The sequence below is a fragment of the Ceratotherium simum genome, chromosome 2 (genome assembly GCF_057802395.1).
Source record: "Ceratotherium simum simum isolate JZ-2026a chromosome 2, ASM5780239v1, whole genome shotgun sequence".
In the NCBI taxonomy this organism is placed as follows: domain Eukaryota; kingdom Metazoa; phylum Chordata; class Mammalia; order Perissodactyla; family Rhinocerotidae; genus Ceratotherium; species Ceratotherium simum.
In genome coordinates, this window is record NC_141901.1 from 4,384,014 (window position 1) to 4,411,698 (window position 27,685).

General features: G+C 41.9%; 1 long non-coding RNA gene across 1 annotated transcript; it reads right to left on the minus strand.

The window, feature by feature from the left end:
- Positions 1-20,278: 20,278 nt before the first annotated feature.
- LOC147917730 (uncharacterized) lies at positions 20,279-26,540 on the minus strand. Its single transcript, XR_015553810.1, has 3 exons — positions 25,730-26,540; positions 23,092-23,161; positions 20,279-20,518 (listed from the first exon to the last, which is right to left on the minus strand). It is a non-coding gene; the product is annotated as an uncharacterized LOC147917730 (long non-coding RNA).
- Between the last annotated feature and the right edge of the window lie 1,145 nt (positions 26,541-27,685).

The following is a 27,685-nucleotide window of genomic DNA, read 5'->3' on the forward strand; positions in this document are numbered from 1 at the left end:
CTTTAATTAGCAAGTACTTATAACAAGTGTTTTCTTATATTTTAAAAGTGAGTTATTCAGTGCATATGTGAAAAAGGGCCAAATAACACCAAAAGATATTAAACCAATTACTAGAAGGTATAAGACCAGATCTGTGCCAAGAAAATAATATCAGAGTCAAAACAAATCACTTGGAAGTGAATCATTTCCCTTTGGCAACTGAAATTAATCTAAACAACTCCCCTCCACCCCCACCCCCATGGTTTTGTCTGACATTTCTTTCAAATGCCAATGAGCACCTTACTTTGTCAAATCAGATAAATCCAAGTTGCTGGTATTATGGGACTTTGAAGCCATATGGCCATATGTCTAGGATATTCCAGGACACTCTGATTTCATGATATTTTAGTCTTTTTAATAAATGCAATTTGTTAAATAAATAACTAAATATGAAATCATTTTATATTATTGTAAGATTTCTTATAATTAAATTCAGAAGCAAGAAAACATTGTCTATTACCATTGAATTCAATTCACCCAACATTTACTGACTACTCTATGATGTGCTACCCTCTATGTTAGGTGAAGGAGATCTAGAGGTAAATATGAAATAATCCTGCCCTCAAAGATCTTACAAAGCAAACAAAAAATTCATGTATAACAATCAAAAGATGTTTCAACCACAAGGCAGTATATAACTTTATTTAGTTTGGAGGTGGGACGGTAGCAGGGGAGGCATCCCAGAAGAGGTGACTCCTTGGCTGGGTTTTAAAGGAAGAATAGGAGTTCCCTGGGTTCATCAGGAAGTGGGCCTTGGCATTCCAAGCAGAAGAATAGCCTGTATGTGTCCTGATTTCTTGTTTAGGAAATTAGGCTCATCCTATATAGATAACAGAACCAAGAGCCTAAAAGAGAGCTATTGGCCTAATGATATTTATTGCCCTCAGAAATGTCTCTGGAATTTTAATTTTGGCTTAAAACATTCTCCAGCTAGCCTCAATGGGGAAGAAAATTTATTATTGTGTACAGTTTTGTTTGTTTAAAAACTATGTAAAAACCACTTTTTGGATTTTATTTTTGTTGGCTATGAACAAGAAAGATCACTATTTTCTTATTCTTAAAAGAAATGCATATCCTGAACAATAATCACTTTTCAACATTCAAAGGAGAGACATCTCTCGAGGCATCTTCACTTATTCCTTTACCATGCAAACACTGTTGCCCGCCATGCACAAGACACTGGGCATTGTGTCAAATGCCAAGTTGTATGTGACCTTTTCCTGTCCTTGAGGGACTTCCCATGGTGGGGGTGGGAATCCCCCTGGGGAGATGATCTGGATCTCTGCACTCGAGGTGAAGACCTTTCAAAGTTCACAAAATGAATAGAGCAACACGTCTGGGCAGCCTTTTGGAGATCTTGGAAGATCCTGAAAAGCCTCCCAGCTCTCGTCTCCCGACATGATCAAGAGGGAGAGGAGACCCAGCGCCGGCAGGTGCTTGTTCAACTGTAGGGAGGACGATGGATCTTTCCCTGACTCACCGTGAAAGCCTCCTAAAAAGCTGCCCGAATGCGATTCTGGCTAAAAAGGAACTCAGGAAAAAACATCCAAATTACTCTCTACATTTCCTTCTCCTCTGCCTTCCATCTTCTGGCGGCCCAAGTCATCTCTCTGCACAGTGCACTCATGGCCTTCGAACTGAGCTGAAACATGCCTGCTGGTGGGACCAAGATAAACTGAAAGGGAAAGCTTTCAGTTTGTTGGAAAGCATTAGTTTGTAAATTCACATAGCATGTTTTCTTTTACAAGACACTTGACACACCTGACATTTGCTCTTATACTTTTTTCTTTTGGTGAGGAAGGTTGGCCCTGAGGTAACATCGTTGCCAGTCTTCCTCTCTTTTTGCTTGAGGAAGACTGGCCCTGAGCTAACATCTGTGCCAGTCTCCCTTTACTTTGTATATGGGCCGCCGCCACAGCATGGCTTGATGAGCGGTGTGTACATCCGCAGCCAGGGTCCGAACCCCGAACCAGCGAACCCAGGCTGCGGAAGCAGAGAGCGGGAACTTAGTACGCCACCATGCCGGCCCCTGCTCTTAATATGTTTTTAAAAAGAAAAGAATAGCGTGTCCACAGTGTTGATGGTGATGGTGTTGGGGGCAGAAGAAGAGGGAAAAATTTGAACACAATCTAGCATTTGCAATACCCCAATAGTCCGCTATCTTGCCACGATCTCAGATATGAAGAAGAATCTGAAAGTTTGGAGTAAGATAGTTTCTTCCAGGCTGAAAGCATACAACAAGCCCTCCTGACCAAAAGGAGTCTTTTGCTGTACAGACCCAAAGTAACTAATAATTACAAGGGCCTCTATGCAGTAAAAATGCACCAGAATAGTGCTTTAATGGAATGTGTCTTTGAGAACTGGGAAAGAGAAAATGAAATGTTTCTCATCTTAGAGAAAAATTAAGATGATCTGGTTATTTTAAACAAGCTACTTAGACTTTAATATATGCTTTTTTCCTACCCCCACATAACGTATTCTGAAAAATCTGCCTGGAAAGTAGACAGGTAACAGAGAATAAATGGACTTAGGTGTATAATGAGTGTTTCATTTTCAGAGTATTAAAAACATCCTACAGACCATAATTTCACTCTGCCTTTTAGACAGAATCTTTAATGATCTATTTCAAGCATTTTATTTTGATTTTTTTTCCTTATAAAATTTAACACTTTGAATTGGTTTGTTTGTGTTTTTTTTACATTGACTATAGTAAGTCTGATGAACGTCTGTTTTAGGCTAAAGACTAATCCCTTCAGAACAATGATTTTCATCTTTGTCTCAAGTCTGTTAAATTAATGAGAACTTTACCGTCTATCATTAATAAAAGCACTCTCCTTCTCTGTTCTCCCGTCATTAAAAAACTTTTTATACATATCAAAGTAAAACACGTATACATATATACTCAATAGTACTAAAACTTTCAGAATTTACAAATATATCCATATGCCCCATCTTTCCCCATTCCAATACCTGCTCCCAGTGGCAACCATATAAAAATCTTTTAGCTGTGTCATCTGTTTTTTTAATTCCTGTATTTCTAAATATGTTTATACTGCTAATTTTTTCAAATTTTTCTATTTTAGACATTATTTACTTACTTCCAATGATAGAAGACGAGGATTGAGTTTCCTTACACACTCCCCCCCACACCATACACATACTTCCTCACTTTCTGTCTACCAATAGAGCTATGTCGCTATTATTTTAATTAAATCAACATTCAAAATTATACTAAACAATACAAAAATCAGAAGTGACATTTCTATTGCTAGGTAAACATAGGTCACAATTGAACCACTTAGTCTACTTTGATTATATTTACTGTCAGGTACTACTTTTTTGTTCCCTAAAGTAAATAATTGTCTTGGTTTTTGTTGGCTTAGTTTTCCATGTAATTATTACTAATTTATCCCCAAACTTTCTAAGAGGAATATGGAATTCTTCTTAAAATGGTGTACCTCAGTAAGTTTATCAGTTCTATGTTTTTTTTTTCTTGACGCTCTCCCTCCAGGTCCTTGCCATCCTGTCTGACCTGCTCTTGAAGGCCATCATCCTGGGGCTTCTTTTTGCCAGCAGCCCGAGAATCCCCTTCACTCCATTCCTGCATTGTATTTTCTCCTTCCTTGAGGCCACATCTTCCTTTTTCTTGGCTTATCTCCTCATTCTCTTGGAACAAATTCGCCCGTAGATTCCGGAGAAAGTGTACACAAGAAATACTTTTAATTTTAATTTTATTTTTTGAGACCTTAACCAATCTTAATTCTATCCTCTAACTCAATTAAGTATTTAGCTGGGAATAAAAATCCAGGTTGGAAATAACGTTCTCTCAGAATTTTGAGGCATTGTTGCAAAGCCTTCTGGCTTCCAGCATTGCTTTTGAGAAATCCAATTCCTGATCCTTTGAATCTTTCTTATTTTTTCTCCCTGGAAAATTTTCAAATCTTCTCTTTCTCCGTAGTGTATGGGAAACTTGCTTTTATATTTTATAGATAATTTCTTCTCCTTTATTTTTTCTTCCTCTTTCTGGATTTTTTGTTCCTCACACATTAATCTAAATTCTTGTCTTTTTTCTTCTATTTTCTATTTGTTTGCCTTTTTTGTTCCATTCTCTGTAATATTTTCTCAACTTGATCTTCTATTAGACTTTTGATTTTCATGTTATATATCAGTTGTTTTATTATCAAGAGTTCTTTTTCATTTTCCAAATGTTCTTTTTCCATATCATGTTCTTACTTAATAGATGCAAAATATTTTTATATGTCTGAATATATTATTTATACTTTTCTTGAAATTTACTTCTGCTGCTGCCTTGTCTTTCTTCCTTCTAACATCTTTTTTTGCTTATTTTGTTTTTTAGTCTTTAGATTTATAGGATATCCTCGAATGTCTGGCAGTCAAATCATATTTAAGAATGAGGGCCGGCCCTGTGGCTTGGTGGTTAAGTGCGCGCGCTGCAATGCTGGCGGCCCGGGTTCGGATCCCGGGTGCGCATCGAGGCACCACTTCTCCGTCCATCCTGGGGCCGAGTCCCACATGCCGCAACTAGAAGGATGTGCAGCTATGACATACAACTATCTGCTGGGGCTTTGGGGGGAAAAAATAAAAAATAAATAAAATCTAAAAAAAAAAAAAAAAAAAAAAAAAGAATGAGACACTGAAAATCTGATTGCAAGTTCTATGTGCACGGGCAGAATTGTTAACTAATGCGCTAACCGTAGGAAACTATTCATTAAAAGACCCCAAATGTCAGTATCTGTAGGTCTTTTTTCTTGAGGTGGTCAATTTTCCCAGAGAGGAATCTTCTTGACTTCTTCTGGGAGTGGTGGGTAGGTCCAAGTTATATGTTTAGCTGATAGCATTCTGAAACTCAAGCAAAGAATATGGGGGTTCTTACCATTCAGTAGGCTGAACTTCACTTAATCCCTCTGTTTTCAATTTCGTGCCTTCCTCTCACCTTTAGCAGTGCTAGGTGTCCCTAAGCTCAGAGACTCTGCTCCTAGCTCTAGGCAGTAGCCAGTTCTCTGCTGTCGGGATTGGGGAGGGACGCTTCACAGCTACTTAGGCGAAGGAGGAGACCTGGGGTCTGACTGCTCCTCATACAGACTTTTAACCAATACTCTAGATGACAGTTCCATCCCACATTTAATCCTTTAGAACTAACTGATGTCTTGAATTCCTTAATTCTGTCACTAGAATAAGTATGCTCTTTTAATAGAGTCTCTCTTCTGCTAAGTCAGAAATCACTCGTTAGTTCATTGTCCCTCTTGCAAAAGTCTGTTGATATCTCTAAACTGTTGTCATCTTCTCTTCCATTTTCTTTCTCTTTGTTTATACCTTTTTATTTTTTTACTGTCATTTTAGTTGGGTTTTAGGAGGAAACAGAGATGAAAAGCTGTGTTCAAATACTCATATTTAAGTAGAAGTCTCTAATATTCTATTTTTTATAAAACAACAACAAAAATTAAATAATTGCACAACCAAAACAATTGCAGAGCCAAAAATGCAGCTGTTGAAACTGAACGAATTGGCTGGCAGGCACCACTCCCATTTGAGAGTTCAGAACATCCTCCTGATAGCAGAGTGCACAGGTTCGAATCCCACATATGAAAGGCTGAATGTATGAGTATGTTAGCTGTAAGAAAGCCACCACAAAGTAGGTCATAAAGAGCAAATTACGCCAAAGTAGTTGGAGTTATTTCCATGACTAAGTGATGGGTCATATAGATAAAGGACAAGACGCGGATACACAGTGAAGCTTGGAATTTTATTAAGTTTTTCTTATAGTCAAACTAGGAAGATGTGGTCTATCCAAGTTACACTCAACATTTTAATATGTAGGAACCCCCCAAAATAGTTTTCTTACTTTTGAAAAATTGTATTCTCATATTTATAAAAAATCTACAAACTTGAAAGAAGCAAAACAAAAACCAATGTTTCACCACCCAGAAATGTTTTAGACATTTTTTCATGTATATAAATACAACCATTTTTAATAGTTAAAGGGCATACCATGGCATTATATACTATAATTTACTTAACAACCTATAGCCAGAGTATTTCCAAGTTTGGGGATATTATAAACAAAATCGTAATGAATAATTTTGAGCATAGAGACTATTGCTCAATGATTTCTAGCAAATGTACTTTAGGATATCTAATTTTTTTTCTTTTTTTTGTGAGGAAGATCAGCCCTGAGCTAACATCTGCTAATCCTCCTCTTTTTGCTGAGGAAGACCAGCCCTCGGCTAACATCCGTGCCCATCTTCCTCCACTTTATATGGGACGCCGCCACAGCATGGCTTGATGAGCGGTGCGTCGGTGCGCGCCCGGGATCTGAACCGGCGAACCCCAGGCAGCCACAGCGGAGCGCATGCACTTAACCGCTTCCACAACCGGGCCGGCCTCTAGGATATCTATTGATTGAGAAAATGCACAATGACCAAAATCTCATATGAATTTAGTAATAATTTTAAGTGGATTGGTGATTTATTACTCATAATAGCCTTACGGTATGTTTTAAAAATAGAAATATGCATACACATAAAACATTATTTACAAAAATCTGCAAACAATGAGAGCTATACAGAAATCTAGGAATAACTCCATGCCCATGCATCCTCCCCCCACCTAAAAACATTCCATGACACATTAGTTTTGAATTATTGGGGAGACTGTGTTAGATGGTATCCAATTGGTTTGAAGCCATCAATGAAAGCACATAATGTTAAGGACTGCCAGCGGAACTTGATTCAAGGCACCTAAGATCTTCATCAACAATTTAGATGATGGACTTTTAGTGTGCTCATTATTTTCAGAGGATAAGTTGAATAGCATTATTTGTGAAAGTTTGACTAGAAGGCAATATTATCTCTTAAAGATGGGGAGGAAAATATCTATTGAACAAGGAAGCAAACTCCTCCTTATAAAAAGTAGCCATGACATAAGAGAAAGGCCTGATGGTTGTAGTGGGCCACAAGCTGGAAGAGGGGTGTTCTTTTTGAGATAATCGTGGTAATACGATATAGTAACAGGAGTAATACATTCAAGGCCAAGGTGTAACCCATCCAGGATGTTTCCAGTGGCCCAACAGGCGCTGGTGGCACGAATTTTTACCAATAGCTGACTCTCCTAAACAAACACATTGTCAAAATGAATTAAAACCAATCATTTTATGTATTTCTGTATGCACAATGCCTTCAGTGATGGGTTTGATTATAATGGGTTATATTAATTGATTCTCATTCTACTCTACAAATTATACAAATTAGTATTTTAAGCTAAATATTCTCTCCGTTTTGTTTGGTTGGTTAGTTGGTTTTATCCCCTCCCGACTGATGATAGCATCTAGCTCGGGATGGCTGCTTCTCCCTAACTCCCTGGATGCTGGTAGTGCCAGTGTATGTGAAAATCCTTTAACCAAAGCTCATAGGTAAGTGACGCAGAAACAATGCTGAGTAGCCAAATGGCCCCAGCTTATGGATTTTACTGCACATTTATGTTAAATCAACAGGTTCCAAAACTAGCAGGCCCTACCAGCCTGCCTCATTTTGGGGTTAGAGCTTCAATCGAATTTCAAATTCATCCCACCCCGGGGGAAAACCAGTGTCTAGCCCTTGCTGGGATGGATGAATGCAGGCCAATGGGATCAGAAGCCACCTTGGCACAGCACAGCCTGACCTGAAGAAGCCAGAGTTTCCCCAGTAGCTCCGATGACTTTCTGGGGATTGGAGCAGGTGCTGCACCACCTACCCTGCGTTGTTCAGCCCAATCTAAGAGGAGAGACTTTGACACCAGACAGGGAGGCTGAGCTGGAATAGGGTGCAGGGCTGTATCTTGTGGGTCTGCTCCCAGGCAATACGTAAGTGAAGGAACTCACTGTAGCCCCTGCTCTGCAGGTGGCTCCCTCTAGGACCTTGGTTTTGCCCCTCCACCCCTCTGAGCCTCAGTTTTACTTTGTGTCAGTGCAAATGATAATGTCCTCCTTGAGGTAAGTTTTTTGAGGATGAAATTAAATACTAATGATAGCTAAATCTACTGAGCACTTACTATATGTTTTCATGTCCCTCTTTGCTAATTCTAACATCTGTGTCAGTTCTGGATTGGGCCAGTCGACTTCAGCTGATTAATTATTCTCCTCAATCTGGGTCATGTTTTCCTGCCTCTTTGCCTGCCTAGTAATCTTTGGTTGGATGCCAGGCATTGTGAATTATATATTTTTGGGTGCTAGATATTTGTGTATTACTGTAAATCTTCTTGAGCTTTGTTCTGGGATGCAGTTACTTGGAAATAGTTTGATTTGGGGAGGTCTTGCTTTTATGGTTTGTTAAGTGGGTCCAGAGCAGTGCTCAAGCTAGTGCTAATATTTCCCACTACTGAGACAAGACCTTCCTGAGGACTCTACCCAGTCTGGCTGAAGAAACACAGTTCAGGCACAATTCCTGGTCCTGTATTAGCACCAGGCACTGTTCCCTCTAAGCCTTGCAGTTGGTTCCTTCCCCGAGTCCAGTGTTCTGATCAGCATCCTCCCCCTGCAGATCTCCAGGATTCTCTTTCTGTGCAGCTCTCTCTTCTCTCATATTTTGTCCTCTGCACTCTGGATGCTTTGGTCTCCCCAGACTCAGCTCAGTTTCCTCAACTCCATGAAATCACTGGGCTCTGCCTCAGTTTCCCCTCCCTGTGTCACAGTCTGGAAACCGTCTCAAGGCAGGAAGTGATGGTAATTGTAGGGCTCACTGAGTTTATTTCCCATTTCTCCAGGATCATTGTCCTTCATTAACTGATGTCTGGTGTCTTGAAACTGTTGTTTCATATATTTTGTCTCTTTTTTGTTGCTGTTTCAGACAGGAGGATAAAATCCAGTCTCTGTTACTCAACCTTAGCAAGAAGCAGAAGTCAGAACTTCAATTTTGGAGTCACCTAGATTTGGGTTAATTGGCTGACTTTGTTCCTTGACTCGTGTGACCTCAGTCAAATTATATAAACTGCCTGAGCCTCAGTTTGTTTTCTGTTAAATGGGGTAAACAAACTTCCTCAATACGGTGCCACAGGACAGAAGGAGAAAATGTGTATAGCACGTGGTATGTGTTGAAAAAAGAGAAGGTAAGCAGGCAGGAAACATGGAAGAAAAAGTGTCCCTTGAAGAGACTGAGAATTGAATCGAGCAGGAGAGATGGCGTAGAGAAAACCAGCGAGGGACCCCTTGGGTAGAGGAGATAGGGAAGAGACGTGGGGAAGTACATGGCCAGGATGGAGAAGGAGAATGGAGGAATAAGGTGGCAGAACAGAGAAGTGGGGGAAAGGGAAGGAATTCCGTAGCCACACAAGGTTCTGTGGTTTGGGTCCAGCACAGAAGTGCCCAGCCCAGGGGTGGGTGGGGCTTAAAATCTAACCTGAGCTCAGCAATCCAGGCTGTCTTCCCAGAGGAAGGCACGTTTATCATCTCCTTCTGCCATCAAGCGGTGGCCTGTGGGGCTGCATTTGCCCAGAGGAGTGTTTTCCTAATTTGCACCAAGGTGCTGTGTAGGCTGTGAGGCCCCATCTACAAACAGTGGATAGTGTCAGGAGACTTGCCAGCTTCCAGTAAAACATCTCTCTTCTGTGGGAACTTTGGACAGTAAAGAGCTTAATGTCATTTATTCACTTGTCCCTTTCTTCAGCAGATGTTTTACCCAGCATCACTGTGGGCCAGGCACTGTGCTGGGGGCTGGGGCTAAATGATGAACAGGGCACAGTCTCTGCCTTCTAGAGGAGAGGTGGTCACAGACTGTGTGCTGTGGCACCCTTGGGCTAGCAGCAGAGGGGAGGAGCAGAGTCGAGGCGAGGACTGAGACCACCCGGGCTGTAAAGCCGGCCCTAGGAGGCTGGGACTCTCACTCTCTCTCCCTCCTACCGAACTGGGGAGAGGGATGCCGGCATTAGGTTTGGGGTAGCAGGGCCAGTCTGGTGAGCCTGAGGAAGGTGTCTGTCCCCCGGTGTTGGGAGCTTTCTTTAGAATGTCAGGTTCTCAGTGCTTGGCACAAACTCTGGGTTCCAGTCAACATCCCGTACATTCTCCCCATGGGTACAATGTTAAATTATCACAACATTTGTTGAATAGATAAAATAATCATATGATATAATATGCAAAATTCACAGTAGGATATAGTGGGAAGTAAATCTCCCAGCTACCCAGTTCCCTTCCCCAGAAGCAACTATTATTACCTGTTTCTTACGTGTCTTTCCGGAGATTCCTATGCATAAGGAAGCAAATACATACATATATACATGCAGATGCTTTTTTAACACAAATGCTGGGTATAGGGTTCCAGCCAGCTCACTTACATGCATTATGAGAAAAGAGGAAGATATGTTAAATTCCCAAGGTCCTGGGTCACTGTTTTTTTTTTTTTCCGAGGAAGATCAGCTCTGAGCTAACATCCATGCTAATTCTCCTCTTTTTGCTGAGGAAGACCGGCTCTGAGCTAACATCTATTGCCAATCCTCCTCCTTTTTTTCCCCAAAGCCCCAGTAGATAGTTGTATGTCATAGTTGCACATCCTTCTAGTTGCTGCATGTGGGACACGGCCTCAGCATGGCCGGAGAAGCAGTGCGTCAGTGCGCGCCTGGGATCCGAACACAGGCCACCAGCAGCGGAATGCGCACACTTAACGGCTAAGCCACGGGGCGGCCCAGGGTCACTGTTTTTATCCCTTAGAAAGTCTTGTATCCACTGCTGTCTGTTCAGCTCATTTCTGCTGTCAGATGCCTGCTCGAAACCTTTGGGTTTGACTCTGGGGCCTTGTGACCCAGACTCTGAGTTCTCGGTGTCTCGTGAGATTCCTGTGCACGCCTGAGCTCACCAGCCTTCTGGGACGTGGGGAAGTTTACCCCAAGTGAGGCAAAGCCCTCCCAGCTTCCAGTGCCCATTGGGCTTTCATGTTTGTTGTAATGAAAGTGAAACCTAGCTGTCTCACAGGCTGTGCTGGGAATGTAGAATTCCGTTTTTATCACTGCCTGAAAATGCCAGTGACTTTGCTCGGCCATGCTCTGAGGCTCATGTGATCAGCGTGTGCTTCATTGTGGATTCAGCAGCATCATTTGAAACACTCTCTGCCACGAGGAAGCCAACGCTGACACTGGAGTGGGCATTTTCTATGCCTCTGTACAAACCGCAGTAGACCAACTGAGGGCAGATTAATTTTCAGGCTTAATACCTATTCCTAGTTATTTAAAGTTTTATACTCTCCATACAAATTGCATTCAAGAGAAGACTCAACACGTAATCTTATTGACCAATTAGACATTCTTAGACAATTATTATAACAAGACATTCACCTGAAAGTGAAATTTTTACAAATTATAAAGTGGCTGCTTGATTTTTCACAATGAAAATAGTAGAAATTATTTTCAGGGTTATTTAAAATCCAACTTGTGCTAATTTAGCTCGTGCTAAATAAACAATGTTAGATAAAAATGCTGGAAAGCTTCAAAATTTGTCTTCTCTATTACCTTTGTTTTCAATTTTTCTGTTTATCCCTGTTTCCTCTACCTATCTCCCTTCTTCTGCTTTTCATAGAACTTTGGAAAAGAATTTGAGACCTTGGAAAAGATCTTACAGATTTTTTTAACTTATTATTATTTTTTTTTAGATAACCCCACTCATCAGAATTCCCTGGGATGCTTTTTCAAAAATATAGACTCCTTGGCCCTATCTCTGGAAAGTTTATTTCAGCAGGTCTAAGATGTGACCAGGGAGTCTGTACTTTTAAACATTTTCCGAGTAATTCCAAGGGCACTCTCCAGCATATGATGGGCTCAGCTCATCGATTCACTTGTTCACACATGTGTAGAGATCATGTTTGTGAATCAGGCACTATTCTAGGTGCTTGGAATAAATCAGAAAACCAAGCAGACAAAATTCCTGCCCTTGCACAGCTTACACTGTAGCGTTTATTAAAATAAAACAAAACAAAAAAACCCACGCAAACCTCTGCACTGTCCACCAACTCAGACTGCACCCATAAACTCTGCCAACTCTTCTGCAAATGTCTGTGCCCTGGTCATAAGGGAAACCAGATAAAATATGGAAGGATAAGAGCATGAATCCTGTATATGAGAGCCATCAATCATTTCCTCCCACCCCACACTGTCTTCTTGGAGAACTTGTCCTCAACCCCTTCTCAGAATTTCTGCTCCCACAGGTCCTGCTGAATGGGCCCTGAGCCACATGACTCCTGCTGTGGCCAAGCTGCTTGGACCAGGGGCAGATACATGATCAGAACTGGGTCAATCCAATGCTTCTTTAGGGAGTTTAGAATATGCACGGAGAAAATTCAGTGGAGTTGCTAATTCAAATGCCTGTAAGGGCCAAACAGGTAACATAATGAGTGATGCTGGCCTGGTGTAAGGAAACCAACAGTACAACTCCTAGGGTAGACTGCATCCCCCCGATGTGATGGTATTTGGAGATGAGACCTTTGGGAGGTAATTAGGTCATGAGGGTGGAGTGCTCATGAATGGGATTAGTGCTCTTATAAGAAGAGACACGAGAAAGCTTGCTTCCTCTCTCTCTCTCTTTCCCCCAGCCATTTGAGGAAACCAGGAAGAGGGCTCTCAGCAGAACTCGACCATGCTCGCACCCTGATCTCAGACTTCCCAGCTTCCAGAACTGAGAGAGATACATGTTTTTTGCTTAAGCCATCCAGTCTCTGGTGTTCTTGTTACAGCAGCTGACTAAGGCAGATACAGTACAGAGGGGTGTGAACTGGGGCGTGTTGGCGAGCTCAGACTCTGTGCTGAGGGATGGCTGTTATTCAGCTCCAGCCAGTTGTTGCCATATGGAAGCCCAGTGTGCCAGGTTTTCTAATGTTTACAGAAGAAGTCCAAAATTAAGGTTTTTATATGAAATCTCACAATTCAACAATGTTGAAATTATTTTTCATTAAAAAAACTTGTGTTGTCCAAAGCAAACTCAGTGGCAGGCTGTAGAACACCAGTGGGCAACTTCTGCCTGCTCCAGCCAGTCTGTTGGAAATGAGGACAGAGAAGTGTGGAAAACCAGGGACCGAGGCTGCTACGTTTGGTCCATGTGTCCAGAGAGGCAGAGATAGCCAAACTGCAGAGAAAAAAATGTGGTAATGACAAAAGCAGAGATTTTTTTAAAACTTGGTAGAATTTGTGGTAAATTCCTGACAGCCTTCTAGTTTTTTATTCCAGTCCATCACCTCTGGACCTTGGGTGCTGTAAGACACTCCTGTTTCCTTATAATAAAACCACCTTTTTTGCGTAAGCTTCTGTTAAGTACACACAATCACTGATAAAGGTTGTGGGAGTCTATTATCTTCTTCCTAGTTCAAAGGGCAGTATTATTACTAAGCATTAGTATAACTAATATCGACTCCTCTGTGTGTCAGTTGGTTTGATATCTGTCAGGTGCATCATATGATCTTAGCATGTGGTTTCAATCTATTGAATTGAACTGATGTTTATCTAGACCAGTGGCTGCCAACTGGTGATGCACTGGCTGTGCATCAGTATCATCTGGGTTGCTTTTGGAAAAATGCACATCCTCTGGATCCATGCCAGACTTACAAAATCAGAGTCACCAGAGGTAGAGCCTGGAGACTGTATTACAAGCTCCCTGGATGATTCTGATGCAGCCAGCCCAGCACTGGTTTGAGAACCAGAGTGTTGGGTACCACCATGAGACCACCATCAGGAATGGACCACACCTGTGCCAGGGTGGGCAGTGGTTGCTTGGCTGCTTAAAAAGGATGCTAAGGAGATGCCAGCTTCTAAGTTATATTATCTTAAGTTATAGTCCAAAAGTTTTCCATCTTGCCACCTTATCCTCTCTTGAACTGGGGAGTAGGTTGAGAGGAGAAGATCCTGGAGCCTCTTGGTTAAATCCCATGTGGGAATTACACTCAACCCGCCTGCAAGTGGCTCCTCTAATTTCCTTTGATGACACAGTGGTAAGCAGTTGAACATTACTGCTGAAACAGCCTTCCATGCAGCTTCATTGTAACGGGACAGAAGTGGCCAGATTTGTGGATGGATCCTCAGATCTCGAGGCTAATAACAGTGAGGACACTTTGTAATTGTCGTCTCATTTAAAGCACTCAGAGTGCTACATAAAAGAGTACTTCAGCTAATATAATGTTGTATGTCAATTATACCTCCATAAAAAAAAGAACTTTGGATGAAATTCTGCCATATACCTGTTGCAACGTGTCTCTACTTTCACATTCCTAAGGCCCTAAGGAAAGAAAAGAAAATATAGCTACTGGAACTGTAATAGAACATTAAAATTAAGTTCCGTTAAACCAGCTCCCAAAATTCTGAAAAAATAAATACTAAAAGGTAAGAGCTTGAGAAACTAATGTGATTTCCAATACGTAAGTAAGCGTGTGTTTTCTCATATGCACACCTGAGGTCTGTGGGCTTGGTCAAGGCAGGGGTCCCTCCGGTTGAGACCTGGTTATTTTTTTGAAGCTATTATTGCATAGGCAGGCATGACCACATCCCACCTCCGTATTCCTCCTGGCTCCTTTATATTACTTTTGAAAGAAGAGAGTGATATGGAAATATAAGCCAAGTACGCTCGTGTACAGGAGGCTCCATAAGGAGTCTTAGCTCTGCAGCTTCAAATCAGGAAACTTTTGGTAAAAAGATCTATATATATCTTTAACTCTCAAACTGAATGTTCCGGTGATCTACTGCTGTGTAACATATAACCCCAAAAGTTTGTAGCTTGAAACGTGACTACTGAAGCACTGATACATGCTACGACATGGATGAACCTCGAAACATTATGCTAAGGGAAAGAAGCCAGACACGAAAGGTCACATGCTGTATGATTCCATTTATATGAAATATCCAGAATAGGTGAATCCACAGAGAGAGAAGGCAAATTGGTGGTTTCCAGGGGCTGCAAGCAGGGAGGAATGAGGAGTGATTATTTAATGGATATGGGGTTTCCTTTTGGGGTGATAAAAATGTTTTGGAACTATATAAAGGTGGTGGCTGCGCAACATTGTGAATGTCCTAAATGCCACTGAATCACATACTTTAAAATGGTTAATTTCATGTTATATGAATTTCACTTCAATTTAAAAAATAAGCCACAACAATTTAATTATATCTCACGATTTCGTAGGCCAAGAATGCTAGGAGGACTCAGCCGGGTTTGTGTTCCATGTGGTTGAAGGAGGTCACTTGGTGGGATTCAGGGAGCAGCTGGGCCATTCGGGAGGACCAAGACAGCTTTGTCACTACCCTGGCAGCTTGGTGGGGACAGCTGGAAGGAAGAGTGGGCTCAGACGGGCCCCTCTTCCTCTCCGTCTCCTCTGAGGGCCTCTCCACATGGTCTCTCCAGTAGGGTAGTCAGACATAGCAGCTTAGGGCTCCAAAAGACCAAGGCAGAAGCTCTCAGTCCTCTTACAGGCCAGGCCCAAACTGGCATGGTGTCACTTCTGCCATACTCAGTTAATCAAAGCAGCCAGGCCTTCCCTGATTCAAAGGGAGGAGGAAATAAACCCCATCTCTCAACAGAAGGATTGTAAAAAATTTGCAGCTGTCTCTAATCTGCCTCCTCAAGTTTCCTTTCATTGGTGAGGTCATTAATTTTAGTTGCTGAGGGAACACTCAATACTCAGGACCTAGATCCCTGATGATGCTGAACAGCTACATTTTCTAATATTTTTTGTTTTATAAAATTGATGGCAATAGTTAACAGTCAAGAAACATTTATTGAGCACCCATGATAGAGTTTTGTATTGTAATAACAACTACAGAAATAAATGTTGTAAGAACAACTGTAGAAATCGCAATATTGGTTTTGTTAAATATGATTGGGGCATACTGAATGTGAATGGAACGTGTCTGGAAGATAAGGTCAAGGGCAATACTACTCTAAGATTGAGGCAGGAGTTTATCTCAGAACTGAGGTCTCTTTGCTGCTGTGAATCTGGTCCTCGGCCCCCTTGACTCCTGACTTCCTGACACGACACTTGAGCATTATGCTTGCCATGGCGTTCAAGGTCTGCATCCTCCTGGCGGCACTGTTCTGTTCTCCTGCTTGCTTTGCTGCTTTTTCCTGTCCTGAACCCCAAAAGCCCTGCCTCGCTGCTCCTGGCCAGCACGCAGGAGTCTGACGTGGTCTATTTCTAGCTCCTCAGGCTCTACCTCAAGGCTCTGCTGTAATTGTCCACCTGTTCTACGTAGCTGGCCTTAGCACACCTTCCCAAAGCCTTGGCTTAAAGGAAGAGACTTAAGAGTCATCACACCAGTGATCTTTAGCTTTCTTCATTCCGCTGAGGCCTTGGTGGTTTTACGTTTCTTTGGCTCTCCTGGAAACGGTCCCTAAGCCCACTGAGGAAAATTGAGCAGGATTAGGCTGTGCTGTTGGTAGAGGCAAGAACTTTGAGAAGCAGCAGCAGGAAAAAGAAAGCTCCCTGGGTTAGTGATGTGTTAGAGAGAGAGAGAGACTTGGTGCATGAGCCTCTATGGTAAATGGTGTTTCAGCTCACTAAATATTTCAGTTCCCTCCCCATAGGACGGCTATGCATTGTCAGCCCGCTGACATCAGCCTTGGCCACAGGACTTATTTTGGCCAAAGAAATGTGAGTGAGGTAGGCAAATGCCCCCTAGTGATCCTCACCTTCTGGTATTCATGCCCTCGAGTAATCTCTTTCTACACCAAGTCAGGGCTGGCCCTTGTGATCAATAGAATATGGCAGAAGTGACGATGTGAGACTTCAAAGACTAGGTTATAACAGTCATGGCAGCTTCTGCCTTCCTCTCCAGGATCACTGGGTCTGAGGAAGGTCACCCACTATACTGCAAGGACACTAAAGCAGCCATATGAAGAGAGGCATATGGAGAGGACCAGCCAATAGCCAGCACCAACTTGGCAGCCATGGGAGTAAACCACCTTGGAAGTGGATCCTCCAGCCCCTAACAAGCCTTCAGATGATGCAGCCTCAGCTGCAGTCTCACAAGAGACCTTAGGAAAACCACACGGCCTGAATTCCTGACCCACGGAAACTGCAAGATAACAAATGGTTGTCGTTTGAGGCCACTGTGTTTTGGAGTGATTTGTTACACAGCAATAAATAGCTAATACAAGAGTATAAGTAATGTGGGTTGTTTCCCACAATGTGGAAAGGGTAAGAGCCAGCTTGTGTTGGCCAAGTTCTCTTTTCTCTCTATCATGACACTGGGTATGTTCCAGATAAAGTTTCCTTCATCAATTTGGGGCCTAGAGTAAAGGCAACATAGAGCTCAAGCACGGCTGATCCAAAATGGATGTGACACGTGAGCAAGAAACGAACCTTGGGGCTGGCCCGGTGGCATAGCAGTTAAGTGCACGTGCATTGCTGCAGCAGCCCAGGATTCGGATCCTGGGCACGCACTGTTGCACCCCTTGTCAAGCCACGCTGTGGCGGCGTCCCATGTAAAGTAGAGGAAGCTGGGCGCAGATGTTAGCCCAGGGCCAGTCTTCCTCAGCAAAAAGACGGGGATTGGCGACAGGTGTTATCTCAGGGCTAATCTTCCTCACACACAAAAAAGTAATGAACCTTTATGGTTGAAGCCCTTGAGATTTTAGGGCTGTTTGTTGCCACAGCCTAATCCAGCCTCTCCTAGTTGATACAGCTACAGATTGTCTATATTCCAAGTTAAATTCAAACTGTTTTTTTTTTTTTAAAGATATAGATTAATGGAGGATTATTGGAGGTAGAAGAGAGATCGGATGTGTATTTGGGATAGTAAGTTCAGGCAAGAGCGAGCTGGAGATTCCACAGTCCTGTTCTCCCTCTCTACACCAGCCCCAGGCTGTCCAGACACGCCGACTGAGAACCACTGAGCATCCCAGCCCTGTCCTCCCTTGCGGCAAGCCCTTGGATCTGAGAATGGCTGCTTGTGTCATCTGGTGAGCATAGGTGGTGCGTGCCCAATGGTTCTGCCTTTAAATGAGGGGCATAACTGGCTACCAACGGTTGTCCTTCCTGGGCTGCTGAGATGAGAAAATGAAGGTGCCTTCCAAACTGTGAGTGGGCAATGCTCAATGAGTGCTAATAGTCATTCAACACTGCTGGGTAACAGTTGATGGATGCATTAGCAAAAATCCAGATTTTATTGACTTTGCTGCTAATTTTATCCTTTTAGGAAAGGAACCAGCAGGAGAAAGGGGGAGAAAAGAGTTCAAACTCATTTGCAAAGGTGCCTGAGTTCTCCCAGTTTAGGATTCGTTGCTTACATAATCTCCTGAGAGAGTAGCGTCTAACACCACGTTTGTGTCAGTTTCCTAACTGAGAGATCAAACCAGGAATAAAAGCCTCGATATACGAGCATTACTGCAGTGTTTGTCTCAGCTGATTTGTGAGGTGCAACGGGCATTGCCAGATCCAGACTCCCAATGTTCTGGTACCTTGAGAAAGGGCCAGACAATATTGTTCTGAGGAGCAGAGAGAGAAGTGGGAAGCCATTTGCCCACTAACATAATAAATCTTTGGGAATTTGTGGGAGGAGCTCTCCAGCCTCCTGTAGAGAAGGACAAAGAATCAGCCGATGCCTTCCTGACCCTCCTGTCCCCAAAGGTGACTCAATTTTATCTGCTCCCGTCCAGGGTACCCCATACTGAAGACTTCCGTGACCATTTTGGTGCTCATCTCTAAATCTTCTTCCTGAAGGCTGACCTCTCCTGAATTCCAGGCCTGAATTTCCAACTTCCTCTGAATATCTCCCTCTGTGACTCTCTCTCCTACCTGCTGCTTATCTTTTGTTCTCTACTTCTGTCACCCACTAGCTGCCTCTCCAGAAACTCAAGGGTGGGTTTGGAAGCAATTAACTGTTTTTCCAAGTTGTTTATTTTCCTTTTGTATGTTAAGGAGATGTAACCACCAGCCATCCTGAAACTGACCAAGCCTCACCACAAGAGCTATGCCCATGACCTTTGCCTTATTTTAACACAAAGATCTCTCCAGGAGGAGTTTAGGCCTCATTATGTGGAAGCATGTTCTCCAACTGAGCCTGTGCAAGGGAATACCCGCCTCTTCCTTTTGAATATTCATTCCCCACCAAATAAAAGTTCCTGCTTTCCTTTGTCCGGGGACCCCATGACTTTGGAAATGATTCCTCATGGCCTCCTATTTGCTGCAAATACACTTGACTTTGTGAGACAACTTCCACTGGTGTAGAGTCTTATTTAAGTCACCAGGAGGCGAGCCCACTTGGTTCGGTAACACTGCTGCTCTTGTAGTGATCCAGGCTGGAAACTTTGTAGTCCTCTCTGAGAGTTTCCGTGTAGGCTAAGCCTCAGACAGCCTCTCATGCTCACAGCCCTTCTCCAAATATTTTTTCTAAACACGGGGCCCTGCTAGTACCACGTGACCTCGCCTCCTTGGCCACAGCAGCCAAACCCCTGCGGACGCTGCCTCACAGAAACATGGATATAAGCTAAATTGCTGAGACCTCCCCTCCCAAAGTTTGAACTAGAGATTTAAAGAGCACGTCAATTAGTCAGTGGGGAGGAGAAGTTAAAAGACGTGGAGGCAAGACCATACGCAGATATCATGAAGTTGTGTGTATCACAAGGCCGTGAAAGCTAAAAGGAAGCAAGTCATAGAAAAGAGAAGTCCTGAGTAACAAGTTAGAGAGCAATAGAAGATGAATGAGTGGCTGCTGCCGACCGGTGGCAAGGCAACCTCCTCAATAGCTACTTGCAGTTCCTAAACAATGTCTGTGGATGGCCTGGTTCACGGCGGCTGTCCTCTGTCCTCGTTCCCCCAGATATAGTAACAATAAATCACGCTTGCTTGGGGCGTTTGAGTGACAGTGTTCTGCACAACCCAGAGTCTAACACACCTCCCACCCTCCCGGTCCACCTCTTCCATCAGTAACCAATCCCAGCAGTGCTACCTCCAGGGTCTCGCTGATCTGCCACCTCCTCCCTCTCCCCTTTGTCACCGCTTCCTCCGGGCCCTTGCTGTCTCTCACCCGGACTGGTGTATGAGTCTCCTGACTTGACTCTAGTTCGTCCCTCACACAGCTTTGAGTTATCCTATTTCAACACATATTTCAATGCCGTGCTCCCCAATCATGTCTAATGGCTCCCTATCACCTACAGATCAGTCCACACTTGACAGGGCATTCAATGCTGGTTATAACCCGGCCTCACACTTCACTTGCAGCTTTAGGTTCTACTCCACCTATATTAGTTTCCTCTTGCTGCATAACAAATTACCCCCAGACTTCGCAGTTTAAAACAATAAATATTTATTATCTTGCACTATTTCTGAGGGTCAGGCATCTGGGAACAGCTTAGCTGGGCGCTTCTGGCTCAGGGTCATTCACAAGGTCACAGCGCAGTTGTCAGCCAGGGTGCAGTCCTCTGACGGGACTGGAGGATGGCTTCCCGGCTCACTCCTGTGCGTGGAGGCTTGAGTTCCTCACTCTGTGGGCCTCTTCTAGGGCAGCTCATGACACAGCAGCAGCTTCCCTGGTGGAGGTATCCAAGAGAGACAATGCATGAGAGAGAGTGACCAAAATGGAAACCACAGGCTCTTTTATAATTTAATCCTGGAAGTGGCACACCATCCCTTCTGCTGTATTTGTTGGTCACAAAGACCAACCCTGGTACCGTGTGGGAAGGGACTACACCAGCATGAATATCAAGAAGTGGGCATCACTGGGGCCTAACTGGGGGCTGGCCACCTCAACCTGCCTCTACAACCTTGGATTTCCCAGCACTTGGTATCCCAGCATGGCACTGGGCCTTAGCTCAATTCCAGTCTCAGCCCAGGAGCCCTTTAGTTTATCAGAATCCTGTTCATCTAATGCCCGGCACAACGTCACCTCCCCCTTGACTCTTTGATTTCTCCAGGCAGGAGTCACTTTCACCTTTGGGCTCATATAGCCCTCTACTTTTTGAGTTTTACTCCATTTTGTACAATAGTTACCTATTTACCTATTCATCTGCTTCCTAGAGGAGCAGGATCTTTATTAATTTATTATATCTATTATATTCATAGAAGAAAAATTTAAAAATACAGATAATAAAGAAAAAAAATTGGAAAACCAAAAATGACCTAAAATCTCAGAACTTACCCAAGACCATCATTCTAGGGGAGGAGCCTGGGCCAGCATGACGGAGCGGATACAAATGACAGGGCGTAGTGGTCCAGCAGGAGCCGGGCCCACTATGCTTCATACGAGGGCAACTCAGCCCTCCCATATACCCCACACCCCGTTTCCCCTATTAGTGACAACTTATGCTGGTATGGTACTGTCGGGGGAAGAGGGAGAATCCCCCTCTGCCTTTTTCCTTAAGGTTCTTATGGCTGGCCAAATAATCAACAAGACAGGTTAGCAGGAGAAAATAATACCAAGTTTAATAACATGTATACATGGGAGAAACTCAGAAATGAGCAACTCGTCCCTCTGTCTAAGCTGCTTGCTTAAGTATTGCAGCTAAAGACGAGGAGCGTGTTGGGGGCGGGTAGTGGCCTGAGACTTCAGAGGGCAGGAAGACAATTTTTTTCAGGGTCATCTATAGATAATGTGGTCAGGGAGAGACAGAGTTTTTGATAAAAGGAGCTTGGTGCCTTTTTTATTGTAATCTCTATCTTACATTATCTTTACAGCCATCATGATAGAAGATCTGTTCCAGGAAGGAGCCACCATGTCAAATTCTTTAGGCAGTTAGTAGGGGAGGTCAAATGTCCCTCAGAGAAAACAATTAAGGTAAAGAGATATATTTTAGGGTGGCCAAATTTTGATCTCTCACAGTCCCGCCTTTGAAACTAAAAGTTTTACAGTCTTTTTGAAACTTAAAGAAGTTTCATAGTCTAGAACCTGAGTTGGTAGATTGTTTTATCTCACTGAACACATTTTTTAGTCTTGATAATAGATCAGTTTAATTAAGTTTTTTTTGGAAGGTGGTGATGCAGGTGGGCTCTCAAGGTTACGCCTATCTTATGGAAGCAAGCAATCAAGTATTTAATAGAAGCATTTCTGTGTAAATGAAAGAAAAACAAGGTTAATGGTTGGAGCAAGTTGTAAAGCAGTTTTTGAGTTTAGAAGACAGCCAGTTAAGGTTTTAGATGTCAGCATCAAAGCATCTTTTGCAGTTTAAATGTCCCTGATGATGTCATCAGGTAATCTCTCTGGTTTATATCAAGTCCATCGGCTTTAGTTTGTAAGGCTTCAGGATAAAGGGCAGGTTTAGTTTTCAGTGATTTTAAATGAAAATGATGGAAAAAATTAAAAACGTTAGTTTGGATATCTGTAGCCAGATATTTTAGGAGACTAGAAGAAATCAGGATCTAGTCTAGTTAACAGATATAAAACAAAAACCTCAAAAGACAATTAACAAAACTAGGATCTAATATCCGCAAATGTATATTATAGTTTTTACTGAAATATAATTTTTTTCTTTAAAATCACCCTCATTTTTATTAAGATAGCCAATTAAAACTAACTAGTTTGCAAAATAAGTCTAGTTCCAATAGAGTTGGCCCAATTATTTACATAAGTACAGCAAGAATAGCAATTGATCACATAGGCTCTTTTAAATCTGCTTTGCTGGAACTTTTTATAAGGAATCTTACATTGAACTTTAAAGGCCTCTCGAGGCCAGAAAAGCCAAGCTAAGGATTTTGTCATCCGACTTTGCCTGCAATACCTGCAGATTTGGGTGAATTTCTCTCCTCTGAGATTCCCCCCAAATATTTTGAGGTTCCTTGTGCCAGATAAGTGACATTTTTTACTTATCCTGGTAAGTGCTGCTTGGAACATAAGGTACCAGGCCAATATTTTTACGTGGCTTTATTCTATAAAGTCTAATCTTTATTTCTCAAAAGCTGTATGGTTATATCGCAAATATGATGTTTCAGTCACAACCTTGGTAGTATAACCAGTGTTTCTAATTGTGTCCTGTTATAAGGAGAACAGATTTTTATTGAACTTACGCAAATAACTATATTGCCATGAAAACAATACTCACTCACTAAGAGTTTTTAAATTCGAGGGATCAGATAGAGAGAAAAAGATAAATATTTTAATTTTACTTACAAAGGTATCATTTACCAAATTGCTATGTCATAGCTAGCTCAGGAGAAAAGAGAAAAAGTTTTCCTTAAATCTGAAAAAACAAAACATTAAAAATTTAGCAATACTTTAAACGAAAAATCATAAAAATTATAATCATCCTTATCAGTTCATTTAGTCTTGTGTAATCTATTTTTGATCTCACTCTTTTTGTTAGTGGCTTTATGAAGTTATCAGTTTTTCCCTCGGATTTTTGTAATTTTTTTACCAAGTTTAGTTTTATGATCAGAAAGTTTGTCAGAAACCTGTACTCCAGTGTAAATGTTAGAGTTTTTTTATGAATTTTTTTTTGAAGTTGAAACATTTTTTGCAAAAGCATTAGAGCAAAGAAATAAGTCTGTAAACAACAAGACCTCAAAATGGCAATTGACAGAGAAATTTGGTTAATTTTGTGACATACAACACTTTAAAATAATAATAACCAGAATTATGACTGATAACCAGGACAGATCAGAATTTTAGTAATGTTATGCAATTTTAAAACACCTATATCAGGGCCGGCTCTGTGGCTTAGCGGTTGAGTGCGCGCGCTCTGATGCTGGCGGCCTGGGTTCGGATCCTGGGAGCGCCCGGAGGCACCACTTCTCCGTCCAACGCGAGGCCGAGTCCCGCGTACAGCAACTAGAAGGATGTGAACCTATGACATACAACTATCTACTGGGGCTTTGGGGCGAAAAAGCTGAATAAATAAAATCTTTAAAACACCTATATCAATAACATTTACCCACCTAATACTACCTAAGCAGGCTTATCATCACTTGTCTGACAATGCTTCTCACGTAGTTTAACATACTGAATAAGCCTAATAAGTTTAGTATTTTTTTCCTTATAGGTAGAGAGCAAATTTCTTTGAGAAGTTCTAGGGCCCTTTGAAAATTCTCAAAGAAAAAAAGTAAAAAAAGACTTTATTTAAGATATGAATTTTGGGGAGCTTGTCAAAAATATAAAAAGTCAAAGCAAACAGAGCATTAACAGTCCAAAAAGCCTTAATAGAGAGACCTCAGTCTTTTAAACGCAGGAAATTATTTTAACAAAACAGATTTTTTGTCTTTTAGGTAGACTTACTCAAAGGTAAAGAAAAATCTTTTGTAACCTCTTTATCAAGTTTAAACAAATTATTTTTTTAAGAGACAGAAGACCAAATTTTAATTTTGCACCAGCTTACTTCTGCTATTAAAACTCATTTACTTAATTAAATTTATTTTAATCTTAGCCTACTTGACCATGCAAAAACTCCTTTTCTAGAATTTCTCTTCCACAAACCTATATCTTTTTTTTTTACATTTAGAATTTGTCCCATGTCTTTTTTTCCCCTCCTAGTACTTGAAGACAAATTTATCTTTTTTAATCAATCAAACAAAATATTTCTGTTCTTTGTACCTTTATACATCTTACTTTTTTTGTACACAGACATATTTTTCTTAATTTTTTAGTAGCTTTAATCACATATATTAATTAGAAATTTTAACCTTTAGAAACCTTAATTTGTAAGTAAAAACTAAGTAAACAATTATAAACTTTTTTTTACATTAGTATCTTGTGGCTTGGAAAATTTATAAACACTTCATAACTTTTAGAAATATGTTACTTTATAGTACAATCTTTTAATAAAGCACATGTTTACCAATAGACCCAAAACACCTTTTAGTTTTCCTGTAATGAAAAGCCAAAAGTAGACAAATGTACATTTAGCAATCAATGTCTAATATCTTATCTTATTTGGAAATGATGATACTCAGAGAATTTTTATCATAAATTTAGCAAAACTCTAAAGTTTTAAGTCACCAAAAAGAGTTTGGAAGCTGTAAGCACCATAACACATAATTATTGTTTAAAGTTCATCTAACATTTATTTTTTTCACAACTATTTAGTTACTTATTCCCAATAATTATTTAGATTGCCTATAAGACTTTATAAGACATTAGATAAAATTAGCCATCATTTAAATTACTATTTTTGTTAACCAGTTCTGTAATAGAAATAACATCAGTTTTTTTCCTACAAAATTTTATGTAAATTTTATCACCTCTTATACCTTTAAACATAGTTATTATTAAGATTTTTATCAATAGGTCTTGGTCTTCTAATTTTGGACAAGGGAAGCATTCCCAGTCAGACGTTTTAAAACATACTCAGGCAAAGTTGATGTAACCTCTTTATATAAAATTAGCTCAAACATTCCAACCTTTATAATCTTATCAACACTTACACTTTTGCATGTTCTCAATTCAATTGTAACCTGAGTCAAGGTCTTAAGGCTAGTCAAATTTTTCCCTTCCTTTTTCTGGCCTTAATTCTTAGGTACCAATTAAGCAATTATGTGAGAGCTCTCAAAACATTTTTTTTCCCCCAATTTAGAAGTTTTCCCAATTCAAAGGATCCGTCGTCTGGCCATTGACAAGTAGGATCTTCATTTGTATATTTATTCCAATAGTGACTCGATCCAATAAGCCTTTTTAAGGAAAGACCCAGAGGTAACTTTCTACGCTTAGAATAAATCTTTACCATGGATGCAAGAGGCATCCCTGGTGAGGGCGCAGATGATGTAGCCCCCATGATCCACAGAATTCACTCCCAAAGATATTCAGAGAAAGTAAAGACCTTCATTGCACAGGTGGTAAGGGTGGTGTCTCCGGTCTCTCACAACAGTGTGGGACGCCTCCAGTCACAGACCCGCCGGCGATACTGGAATGGGATTTTTCCAGCACTAACAAGCAACAAAGGTTAAGATGACAAAAGCCCTTATGGACTGGGCCCTTTATGACAAACTCCCCTGAGAGCTTGGCACAGCCGGACAAAGACAGTTCGGAATCCCAGTCTACTCGACTGGCCACCAAGGGGCACCCCGGTAAATGCACCTTCCGTATGGTGGAGACCAAGGAGAATATTCTCACAGGTCACAAAGCCAAGTTCTCAGGACACAGAACAAGACAAAGACCACTCTGGGAGGAAAAGGGATCAAGATCAAAACCAAGAGTACTCTACCAAATTTAAACCAAGAGTCACTAAAAGCACAAGAAATTAATTTCCCAAATATTTTCTCCTGCCAATCTAAATTTAGAAAGAGAAAAAAATTCTCACCACTTCCTTCCATCGGACTCCGCAGATAGAGATTCAGGGAGGCTGACGTGGTAAGAAGTCTTACCTTTTGCCGGCTTTTGTCAGGCATTCCCGTATCTCATCTTCTGCAGTAGTCCAGGGAGAAGGCAGGTCTTCCAGCCAGAGAAGGCAACTTGCCAGCCAGTGTGGCTCCTGGCAACTACGCCAAAACTGTCGGGGGAAGAGGGAGAATCCCCCTCTGCCCTTTTCCTTAAGGTTCTTATGGCTAGCCAAATAATCAACAAGACAGGTTAGCAGGAGAAAATAATACCAAGTTTAATAACATGTATACATGGGAGAAACTCAGAAATGAGCAACTCGTCCCTCTGTCTAAGCTGCTTGCTTAAGTATTGCAGCTAAAGGCGAGGAGCGTGTTGGGGGCAGGTAGTGGCCTGGGACTTCAGAGGGCAGGAAGACAATTCTTTTCAGGGTCATCTATAGATAATGTGGTCAGGGAGAGACAGAGTTTTTGATAAAAGGGGCTTGGTGCCTTTTCTATTGTAATCTCTATCCTACATTATCTTTACAGCCATCATGATAGAAGATCTGTTCCAGGAAGGAGCCACCATGTCAAATTCTTTAGGCAGTTAGTGGGGGAGGTCAAATGTCCCTCAGAGAAAACAATCAAGGTAAAGAGATATATTTCAGGGTGGCCAAATCTTGATCTCCCACAGTACATTTGTCATAATTGGTGAACCGACATTGATACATTATTATTAACTAAAGTCCACACTTTATACAGATCTCCTCAGTTTCCCTCTAATGTCCCTTTTCTGTTCCAGGACACCACACTATGTTTAGTCGTCGTGTCCCCTCAGGCTCCTCTTGGCTGTGACCTTGTCTCAGTCTTTTTAGATCCGAAAAATAACCTAGTTGATTGTGCAGATCAGGTCATTCTCCCCACCATGGCTCTAGGTGGGTGCGCTTTCCTTGAGAGGGATTTTCAGACAAAGCCTCGGGAGGTTAAGGGGCGGCCCCAGAACTGGTTGATGGAAGAACCTGAACTAAACACCACAGCTCTTGACCTTCTAGTGTAAGAATGTCCAGCCACTGGGGGAGAGGTGGGGGTCCCGGCACAGCTGAGAGCCCCTACACAGCTGGTACTCGTTAGCTGATGGTCTAATTAGGCCAGTTTTCTGGTGGTTTCTTCTCCCAGTTCTTACATCAGGCCTTCCCAAGCCAGGACCATGATCTCTGAGGAGAGGGCTACCCTGCTCCCTGCTTGCCAACTCTCAGTGGAGAGAAGCAGCTGGCTGCCCGCTCTCCCTGCCACCCAGCCCCTGCCTCCAACCATATTTCCACAGCACTCACGAATCTGGAGATCATGATGCACGCCCTTCTTGCCCTCAGGCCCAAGTTAGCCGCATTAGCCACACTTGCCGCCTCACATACTCACTCTGCTTAGAACCTCTTTCTACCTCTTCTTTCTCTCTCTCCACTCCCTGACCCCAGCTTCTT